Below are 10,231 nucleotides of genomic sequence, written 5' to 3'. Positions count from 1 at the left end.
CATAGGTAAAACCAGCAGTTTCCAGTAATGTAGGGAGTTTTGAGCAAGGCCCCTGGAGCAGCGGAGAGACAGGATGGAGCACAGGTAGTCTGTGTGCCTGGTCACACAGAGGCCTGCATGCAAGTAGCAAAGCAACTCTCAAGGGCTTGTCAGTAAAATATATTAGGGAAAAAAAACAATTTGAAGCCAAATGAACAAAACTCCAGATACCATTAAGGAATTTTGCATCAAGAAGGGCTTCTGAAAAGACGCACGTGCTCCAGTCCCAGCTCCAAAAGCCACTGGTGACAAGGGCCCCTCTGTGGAACCTAAGTCTGGGAGGCCCCTGACTTCTGGCTGGCCAGAGGCTGGGGTATGTCAAGGGCTTGCCTCTGCTTCAGAGTCAGTAACACAGATCTTAAGTGCAATTGATTAATAAGCAATGAGTTACTGTAGCTTCCTTTAGCTCTACCGAGCTCTTTTTAAAAACTCAAACTTGAGCAGCCTTAGAAAAGGGGTTGGGGGGTGGGAACCACAGGCCATTTCTCTGAGTGGGCTGCTGTGAAGTTATAAATGAAAGCTCTAGCTTTAGGAGCTTGAGCCATTTCCTGACTGCACTGGCCTGGCAGTCTGGCTGCTGCACAAGAGTTTTTAAAGAGGGGTCGGAGCCCACCTGTGAGAGTGGGTCTTCTCACCATGTGGGGCTGTACTACGTGGTGGTCTTGGTTTCTGTTCATAGAAATGCTCTGTCACCAACTTGCCCCACTGTCCCAACTCCTCTCCTCTTTTTTTTTTTTTTTTTTTTTTTGAGACGGAGTCTCGCTCTGCCGCCCAGGCTGGAGTGCAGTGGCCGGATCTCAGCTCACTGCAAGCTCCGCCTCCCGGGTTCACGCCATTCTCCTGCCTCAGCCTCCCGAGTAGCTGGGACTACAGGCGCCGCCACCTCGCCCGGCTAGTTTTTTGTATTTTTAAAGTAGAGACGGGGTTTCACCGTGTCAGCCAGGATGGTCTCCATCTCCTGACCTCGTGATCCGCCCGTCTCGGCCTCCCAAAGTGCTGGGATTACAGGCTTGAGCCACCACGCCCGGCCAACTCCTCTCCTCTTAGAGAAAAAACTGTGATTACCTCAACTTGAATATGAAACTGTGATTGAAAAAAAGTCAAAACGTTAAGAAGCATCAAAGCCAAAAAGGCAAAACTGGCTGAGGCCTCTGTCGATGCTCCTCAGCCTACTTGGGAACGTGAGGGGGCAGCTGGCGAAAGGGCATTCCTGGGGCCACTTGCTCTGCCCCACTGATAAGGCACACCAGCGGTGCACTGTGTGAGCTCTTTGAGGACTGAGGCCAGGGGATGCCTCCTGGAATCTGCCAGGCCTCTCTGTTCTGTGAAGTTCAGTATCCACTTGATTCCTCCAGGCGGCACTCCCAGGTCTGGGGGAGCAGGGTCTTCCACTGTCTCCAAAGGAATGGCCATGACACTGCTTTTGACCATAGAAGTGGATCCAGGGACCCAGCAAAAACAGCGGGGGTGGGTTCCCCGGGACAGGCAGTCCTCCAGGGGCTTACGTGCTTTTTGCCAACTTTCCTGTTAGCAGCTTCAGTTTATATTACCCAGAGTGTGTGGGATAATGTTGAAGTCGCTGAAGTTATGGGTTATTTTATGTTTTGACATGGGATTTTTCTGTTTTCGATTGGAAGAAGGAGACAGAAATTGGAGAAAATGGGATTATCCTAGGGAAGGGCAAGGAGTCAAGCCGGCACCTCTGAGCCCTGGGGGCTCTCTGACCTGAAGCCTGGACACTGGGCCCTTCAGGTCGCAAGAAAAAGTTCCCTCCTAAATTCTGTTAGGATTTTGGAGAATTTTTGCACAGTAATAAGCTCCGGGTTGCTCTTTGGGCTTCTCAAAAGGGAAAAGTTCAATTCAAAGATTGTAAACTACGAAGTATTCCAGCAGTGTTGCTGATATAGTTGGATAGTTGTACCTCAAAAAAGTAGGTGAGAACTGGCTTCCTCATTGTCCCAGGTTGTCAAATACTAATGACATAAGAGCTCACTTACGTGCCAAAATTCACTTTTATACTAGTTTTTCAGTGCTTTAATATTTGTAACTTAAATTTTAAAACTCGTATTTACAAACACTACTGTAACTTCAGTGAAACTGAATTGTGTGATTGAAGCTTTTTGCTTATCATAGTATTTATTACACTACTTAATTCAGTAAATATATAAAAGTAGCTTTCAATTTATTTTTATATTATTTTACATGTTTTTACCTGCAGTTGTGTATGTGAATTTACCTTGGTAATTGAGATGTCATGCTAAGGACCAATAAACTATCACTGAACAAGCAAGGACTCCAGACGATGCCTGTGCCATACACTCAGTCCCGTGGTGCTCCTGGAGCGGGGGTGGGGGGGGGCCGGCCTTCAGCCTCCCCTGGACGCCTCTGCTGGGGATGCTGCGGGGAGTCTTCCGAGCTCACACTCCCTCTCTAGACGCCGGAGCAGCCCGTGGAGAATAAAATTCATCGGAAGAAACCACACTGGTTGCGGGGTGGGAACTTGGGGAGTCCCAGAACTCGGGGAGAGGCTCAAGGAAGCCGGCTATGGGAACGGGGCTCTCCCGGGCCCTCCCGCCCCGCCCGGGTCCTTCCGCCCCGCCCGGGTCCTTCACCCTTGTCTTAGGCCGCGGTGCGCGGGTGCCGGTTCTTGGCCTCAGTCTGCCGCGGCCGGGCTGCAGTAGGAACCACACTTTTCCAGCCTGATCGGCGCGTTTCCGCGCGGTGAAAGCTCGGCGAGCTGGCTTCTCGGTCCTACTTTATACATGGGGACGACGGGAGGCGCTGACGGGTCAAATGGGACGGATTTGGCGCCGCGCGTTGGAACCGCAAGTTCTAACGGGGAGGTTTGCTGGAGCCCGTGGAGCTCTAGAGGAGAGACCAGAAATGCATCAGCTGTCCCCGTGCAAGCTTGAGTTCCACTCGCCAGGCGGTTCCTGCCGCACGTGGCGCGGGCCTCCCAGCTGACAACACCCCCGGGCCCCCGCCGGCCGCGCGGGGAGGTGGGGAAAAGGGGCGCCCGCCACCAGTCCATAGACACCCTGCTTCCTGCCAACCAGTCGCTGGGGGGACAAGGGGAAATGCCCAACTGGCCAGATGTGGAAGCTGGCCCCGGGGGAAGGGTGTAGCCTCTGCAGATAGCTTCAGGTGACTGGGATGGTGGTCTTAGGTTTGGAAGTTCCTTGAGATAATTAGTCCTGTGCAAACCAAATGCAAATCTGCACGGGAAGGGCCTGGTAGACTTGAGGGAGGGAACCGGCAGCAATATTATCCCTTCACAACCTCTTCCCCAGAGCCTCCGGCATCCCCATCCTGCAGGCCGGGGTTTGAACTTTGATGGAGTGCCTGTGCTTGCATTATGGCAAAACCTCTAGGGTTTGGGGATTAACCCCTAGGAATTGCCAGAGCGATGGGGAGACAGTAAATGGTGAAGGGCTCTCAGAAGGACTTAGAGGCCAGGAAACCTGAGGATGGGGAAGGGATCCCATCTTCCACCTGGAGCCCTCAGTAGGGACAGGGGACTACTGAAACCCTAGTGCTGCTTACCAGAGTAGGAGCCCCAGAGTCAGGGAATCCTGGCAGAATCCATCGTGGAAAGTGATTTAGAGCAGAAGATCTCATGTGGAGCTACTGAAAATCAGAGAACCTGCCAGGAACACGGAGAAACACCAGTGTTAATCTCTATCCTACGCTCTAGGGATAAGTTATGCCCAAAGAAGACATGACCATGTGACCCACTTCCAGCCCATGACAGAAAGCTTGGTTTCTGTAGGAGTCCAGACTAGTACTAGATACAAGTCAGCCGGGCCCAGGCACTAATACGTCATCAGAACCCTCTCTCTATCTTTGGTGGCTTCCTTCTTCCCCTGCAGCAAGCTTCCTCTACACCACCAGCAGCACCAGGGTCCCAAAGGCAAGGATCACATTCTCATCCCTGAATAGTTACAATGGTCAGGAGGAATGGAGTTTTCTGATTAGCCTGGCCTTGGGTCTCTGTGTGCTTCCATGGGCCCCCTATGGCCCATCTGAGAGGTGGCCCCCCACAGAAGGGCTTGCTCCCCTAAACCAGCATTACACATCTCCCTGCAATTTCTGAGCTTTTCTGGTAAGTCGGACACCTACTTGATTTTTTTTTTTGAGAGTCTTGCTCTGTCACCCAGGCTGGAGTGCAGGGCGAGATCTCACTGCAACCTCCACCTCCTGGGTTCAAGTGATTCTGCTGCCTCAGCCTCCCGAGTAGCTGGGAGTGGCACATGCCACCACGCCCAGCTTTTTTTTTTTTTTTTTTTTTTTTTTTGAGACGGAGTCTTGCTCTGTCGCCCAGGCTGGAGTGCAGTGGCTAGATCTCAGCTCACTGTAAGCTCCACCTCCCGGGTTCACGCCATTCTCCTGCCTCAGCCTCCGGAGTAGCTGGAACTACAGGCGCCCGCCACCTCGCCCGGCTAGTTTTTTGTATTTTTTTTTAGTAGAGACTGGGTTTCACCATGTTAGCTAGGATGGTCTTGATCTTGTGACCTCTTGATCCGCCCGTCTCAGCCTCCCAAAGTGCTGGGATTACAGGCTTGAGCCACCGCGCCCGGCCGCGCCCAGCTTTTTGTGTTTTTTTTTTTTTTTTTTTTTTTTTTTTTGTATTTTTGCTAGAGGCAGCGTTTCACCATGTTGGGAAGGCTGGTCCTGAACTCCTGACCTCAAGTGATCCACCAGCCTCAGCCTCCCAAAGTGCTGGGATTACAGGCGTGAGCCACCACCCCTGGCTTTTTTTTCTTTTTTTTTTTTTTAAGACAGAGTCTCACTCTGTCACCCAGGCTGGAGTGCAGTGGTGCAATTACAGCTCACTGCAGCCTCAACCTCCCGGGGCTCAGGTAATCTTCCATCTCAGCTTCTTGAGTAGCTAGGACTACAGGCATGTGCTACCTCACCCAGCTAACCTACATGACTTTTTTTTTTTTTTTAATGGAGTCTCACTCTCTAGCCCAGGCTACAGATCACAGCTCACTGCAGCCTCAACCTCCCTGGGTTCAGGTCATCCTTCCTACTCAGCCTCCCGAATAGCTGGGACTACAGGTGCACACCAACATGCCGGGCCAAATTTTGCATTTTTTGTAGAGATGTTATCTATGTTGCCCAGGCAGGTCTCAAACTCTTGGGCTCAAGCGATTGTCCTGCCTTGGCCCCCCAAAGTGCTAGGTTACAGGCGTAAGCCACTGCACCCAGCCCATTGTTTGGTTTTATAGTGCCTCAACACAACTCAGGGATACTGGTGATCACGGGATCCTGTTTGAGAGTCTATTTTTCTTAAACAAAAGAAAGGTCAAAAAAAAAAAAAGAGAAAGAGAAAGGTCATGTAGGGCCGGGCATGGTGCCTCACACCTATAATCCCAGCGCTTTGGGAGGCCAAGGCAGGCACATCGCTTGAGGTCAGGAGTTCTAGACAAGCCTGGCCAACATGGTGAAACTCCGTCTCTACTAAAAATAAAAAAGCTGGGCGTGGTGGTGGGCGCCTGTAGTCCCAGCTACTTGGGAGGCTGAGGCAGGAGAATCGCTTGAACCGGGGAGGCGGAGCTTGCAGTGAGCCGAGATCGCGCCACTGCACTCCAGCCTGGGCGACAGAGTGAGACTCCGTCTCAAAAAAAAAGAAAAAGGAAAGAAAGAAAGAAAGGTGATGTAGACTGTAATGTGGGGAATGGGCTGCTGCTCTGCGTGGGTGGAGGTGAGAAGTGGACCAACTGGAGAGCCATTTTGAAGGAACAATTGACAAGACCATGACTAACTAGGCAACAGCTAAGGAGATGACCTTGAGGTATAAGTGGAAAAAGCCCAAGTGGAAAAAACCCAACGTTTTGAAACAAATCCAAAGACTTTTTTTGTTTCATTCTGAAAAAATCTGACAAAAATTAAATTGGTTTATCCACAAATTATTCCTGTATTTCCCAGGCCTCTGCATTCCTAAATTGACCAGTTAAAAGGTTTGGTTTTTAAAAAATTACCTCAGGTTCAATAAGTTTTATGTCCTACTCATAAATGACTGTAAATCTGTAAAAAAAAAAAAAAAAAAAAAAAAAAAAAAGGAAGAAATTAACCAAATAAAGTGTGAATATATTTTCATTTTATCCCACAAATTACTACTGCTTTTCCTGCAGCAATAAAGTTTGGTTTTTGTTTTCCTCTCATGACTGAACATGTTTAAGAAACTTTACATCTCTATTCTGACATGTCATGCCTGCATGAATGTACAAATAGAAAAATAAGGACAACAGGAAATGGAAAGATAGTTTGATAAGATTATTTCAGTTTGAGACAAAATTCATGGAATTTTCTAGTTACGAAAACTCCATTCCAACTTATTCGTTTTATAGATAACAATGATCAGAGATCTAAAGAGGCTGGAGGTCTTGCTCCAGGGTGTCGCCCTGGGCCTCCCCACCACCTCTCTTTCCCCTGTGCCTCCAACTTCCCGGGAGGAATTGGGGCTGAAGGGGAGGGTGACCTGGATGGGGCCTCAGGCCACATCAGCCCCCGATGGTGACATCCAGGCCCCTGAACAGGATGGGGACCAGCGAGAAGGAGAGCCATGGGTGAGGAAGACATGAGGGACACAGATCGGCCAAGGATGGCCAGGAGGTGACAGGCTACCCAGAGAACCTTAGGGTCAGCAGGTAGAATTCTTCCTTGGGTAGCCGGTGATGGGATTTTGATGGAGCAGGGCCTGGGGGTAGATGAGGGTGGGGAAGGAAGCCAGAGTTTGGTCATGAGAGGCCGGGCTGTGGACGGCAGAGAGGCCTGACAGGAGGGCAGTGGGGCAGCCCTGGAATCTTCTTGCCCAGTGGTCTGCTGCCTGCCTGCCGCAAGACCTTGACAGTCTGTATGCCTGGAATCCATGAGCTCTTACAATCAGTGAGTCAAGAGCCCTAGCCCACTCCTGCCCATGCTAGCTTTGGACTCTGAGTATGGACTGAGGAGAGGGGCAGACGGATGCCATCCTGAGGGGAGCAGGTCCTTGTTGACCCTCCGCAGGGCAGGGGCTCCTTGCCCTCCTGGATTCCCTTATGTTGTAGGAGCCTGGATCTTTCTCTCAGTAGGGGTAGATGGCAACTGAGAGAGGGCTTATTGCTGTGTTTGTTGAGCACCAAAGGGTTATCCTCCCACCTACACAAGGGCCCTGGAGATGCCCCCCAGGAAAGAGAGGAAGCCAGTGGAGCTATGTTCCCCCTCCCAGCACCCTGCTGCACTACCTGGACAGCCAGTCTCATGCTGGGCTCCCATGGATAGAAAACAAAAGCTGACAGGATGGGAAGAGTTACGGGGTGGCAGAAGACAATCTAAACAAAGATTGAGCTCTCTTGAAACCAGGTGTTCTGGACCAGCCTGGGCAACAAAGCAAGGCTGTCTCTTCCAAAAATTGCAAAAATAAAAAAATCAGCTGGGTGTGATGACACCTGCTTGTAGTCTCAGTTACTTGGGAGGCTGAGGTGGGAAGATGAGTTGAGCCCTCCCACCAAGGCTGCAAGGTCAAGGCTGCAGTGAGCTGTGATTGTGCCACTGTAATCCAGCCTAGGTGACAGAGAAAGACCCTGTCTAAAAAAATTTTAAAAGGGGCCGGGCACGGTGGCTCACGCCTGTGATCCCAGCACTTTGGGAGGTCGAGGCGGGCGGATCACAAGGTCAGGAGATCGAGACCACAGGGAAACCCCGTTTCTACTAAAACTACAAAAAATTAGCCGGGCGCAGTGGCGGGCGCCTGTAGTCCCAGCTACTCAGGAGGCTGAGGCAAGAGAATGGTGTGAACCCGGGAGGCGGAGCTTGCAGTGAGCCGAGATCGCGCCACTGCACTCCAGCCTGGGCGACAGAGTGAGACTCCGTCTCAAAAAAAAAAAAAAAAATTAAAAAAGATTTGGAGGTGAACAGGAGACTGGCATGATTGCTGGGGTCCTGATACCACCAGGGAGTATCAGGCAGTTGATTCAGTGGGCAGCTGAGCCCAGTCACTTGGCCTGGTTCAGAGCTGGACATAGGGCTCCCATAAATAACTAACCATTACAGATGACAAGTCCTCACTCATAGATAGATAGCGTGGGAACAGCACCTCTGGTCCCCAGGAACAGCGAGGAGGCGGAGCAACTGCAGCTGGAGAAGGGCTGCCAGGGGCTGGGAATGCTGGTCAAGGCAGCGGAACCCCAAGAGGCTGGTAAAATCCCAGTGACTTGAGAGAGAGCTGCTGGCTGCAAGGTGTGGGAAGCCATGCCTGCCAAGGGTCCAAGGAAGGCTATGGCAGCCAGGATGCTGCAGACCCGAGGTAGAAATAAAAGGACTCAGCTGAGTGCCATGGCTCACACCTGTAATCGCAGTTTGGGAGGCCAAGGTGGGCAGATCGCGGGAACCTGGGAGCTAGAGGCTGCAGTGAGCAGTGATCTCACCACTGCACTCCAGCCTGGGCGACACAGCAAGCCCTGTCTCAATAAATAAATAAATATAAAAAATAAGAATAAGGCTCAGCACAGTGGCTCACGTCTGTAATCCCAGCAATTTGGGAGGCTGAGGCAGGAGGATCACTTGAGCCCAGGAGTTTGAGACCAGCCTGGGCAACATGGTGAGAGCTCCGTCTCTACAAAAAATTAAAAAAAAAAAAAAAAAAAAAAAAAGCCAGGCACGGCTCATGCCTGTAATCCCAGCACTTTGGGAGGCCAAGGCGGTGGATCACCTGGGGCCAGGAGTTCAAGACCAGCCTGGCCCACATGGCTAAACCCCCTCTACCAAAAATACAAAAATTAGCCAGGCATGGCGGGCGGATCACGAGGTCAGGAGATCGAGACCATCCTGGCTAACAGGGTGAAACCCCGTCTCTACTAAAAGTACAAAAAATTAGCCGGGCGCGGTTGTGGGCGCCTGTAGTCCCAGCTACTCGGGAGGCTGAGGCAGGAGAATGGCGTGAACCCGGGAGGCGGAGCTTGCAGTGAGCCGAGATCGCGCCACTGCACTCCAGCCTGGGCGACAGAGCGAGCCTCCGTCTCAAAAAAATAAATAAATAAATAAATAAATAAAAGTACAAAAAATTAGCCAGGCATGGTGGCGGGTACCTGTAGTCCCAGCTACTCGGAAGGCTGAGGCAGGAGAATGGCGTGAACCCGGGAGGTGGAGCTTGCAGTGAACTGAGATCACGCCACTGCACTCCAGCCTGGGCAACAGTGCAAGACTCCGTCTCAAAAAAAAAAAAAAAAATTAGCCAGGCATGGTGGTGCATGACTGTAATTCCAGCTCCTGGGGAGGCTGAGGTGGGAGAATCGTTTGAACCGGGAGATGGAGGTTGCAGTGACCCAAGACTGCATCACTGCACTCCAGCCTGTGAAATAGAGTGAGACCCCATCTCTCTCAAAAAAAAAAAAAAAAAAAAAGGCCAGGCACAGTGGTGCACACCTGTAGTACCAGCTGATGTGGGAGGATCACCTGAGGCCAGGAGTTCGAGGCTACAGTGAGCTGTGTTTGTGCCACCGCACTCCAGCCTGGCTGGCAGAGCGAGACCATCTCAACAAAATAAAAATCAAAGAAATAAAAGGGCTTAGTGAAATCTGGGCATCCAGGGTGAGAGGAAGGAGGCAGAGGGGAATCGGGAGTATCTGACTGGGATGCCCATTAGGCCAGACCAGAAAGCCTGAGTGGAATGGAGGATGGAGGATGGAGGATGGAGAAGAGAGCTTTGGGAGAGCATCATAGGCCTGAAATGCCTCCATGGAGGTATCCATCTGCCTTTAACACTCCTGTGGGTTTTTGTTTTGAGATGAGTGGGTCTCCCTATGTTGCCCAAGTTGGTCTCAACACTCCTGGACTCAAGGCATCCTCCCGTCTCATCCTCCCTAGTAGCTGGGATTATAGGTATGTGCCACCGCACCTGGTTTACTTTTTGTTTTTTTGTTTTGTTTTGTTTTGTTTGGTTGGTTTGTTTGTTTTTGTTTTTGTTTTTGTTTTTTTGAGACGGAGTCTTGCTCTGTTGCCCAGGCTGGAGTGCAGTGGCCGGATCTCAGCTCACTGCAAGCTCCGCCTCCCGGGTTTACGCCATTCTCCTGCCTCAGCCCCCCGAGTAGCTGGGATTACAGGCACCTGCCACCTCGCCCGGCTAGTTTTTTGTATTTTTTTTAGTAGAGACGGGGTTTCACTGTGTTAGCCAGGATGGTCTCGATCTCCTGACCTCGTGATCCGCCCG

The sequence above is a fragment of the Macaca nemestrina genome, chromosome 15 (assembly GCF_043159975.1).
Source record: "Macaca nemestrina isolate mMacNem1 chromosome 15, mMacNem.hap1, whole genome shotgun sequence".
NCBI lineage: Eukaryota > Metazoa > Chordata > Mammalia > Primates > Cercopithecidae > Macaca > Macaca nemestrina.
Note: the sequence above shows the minus strand (reverse complement) of the source record.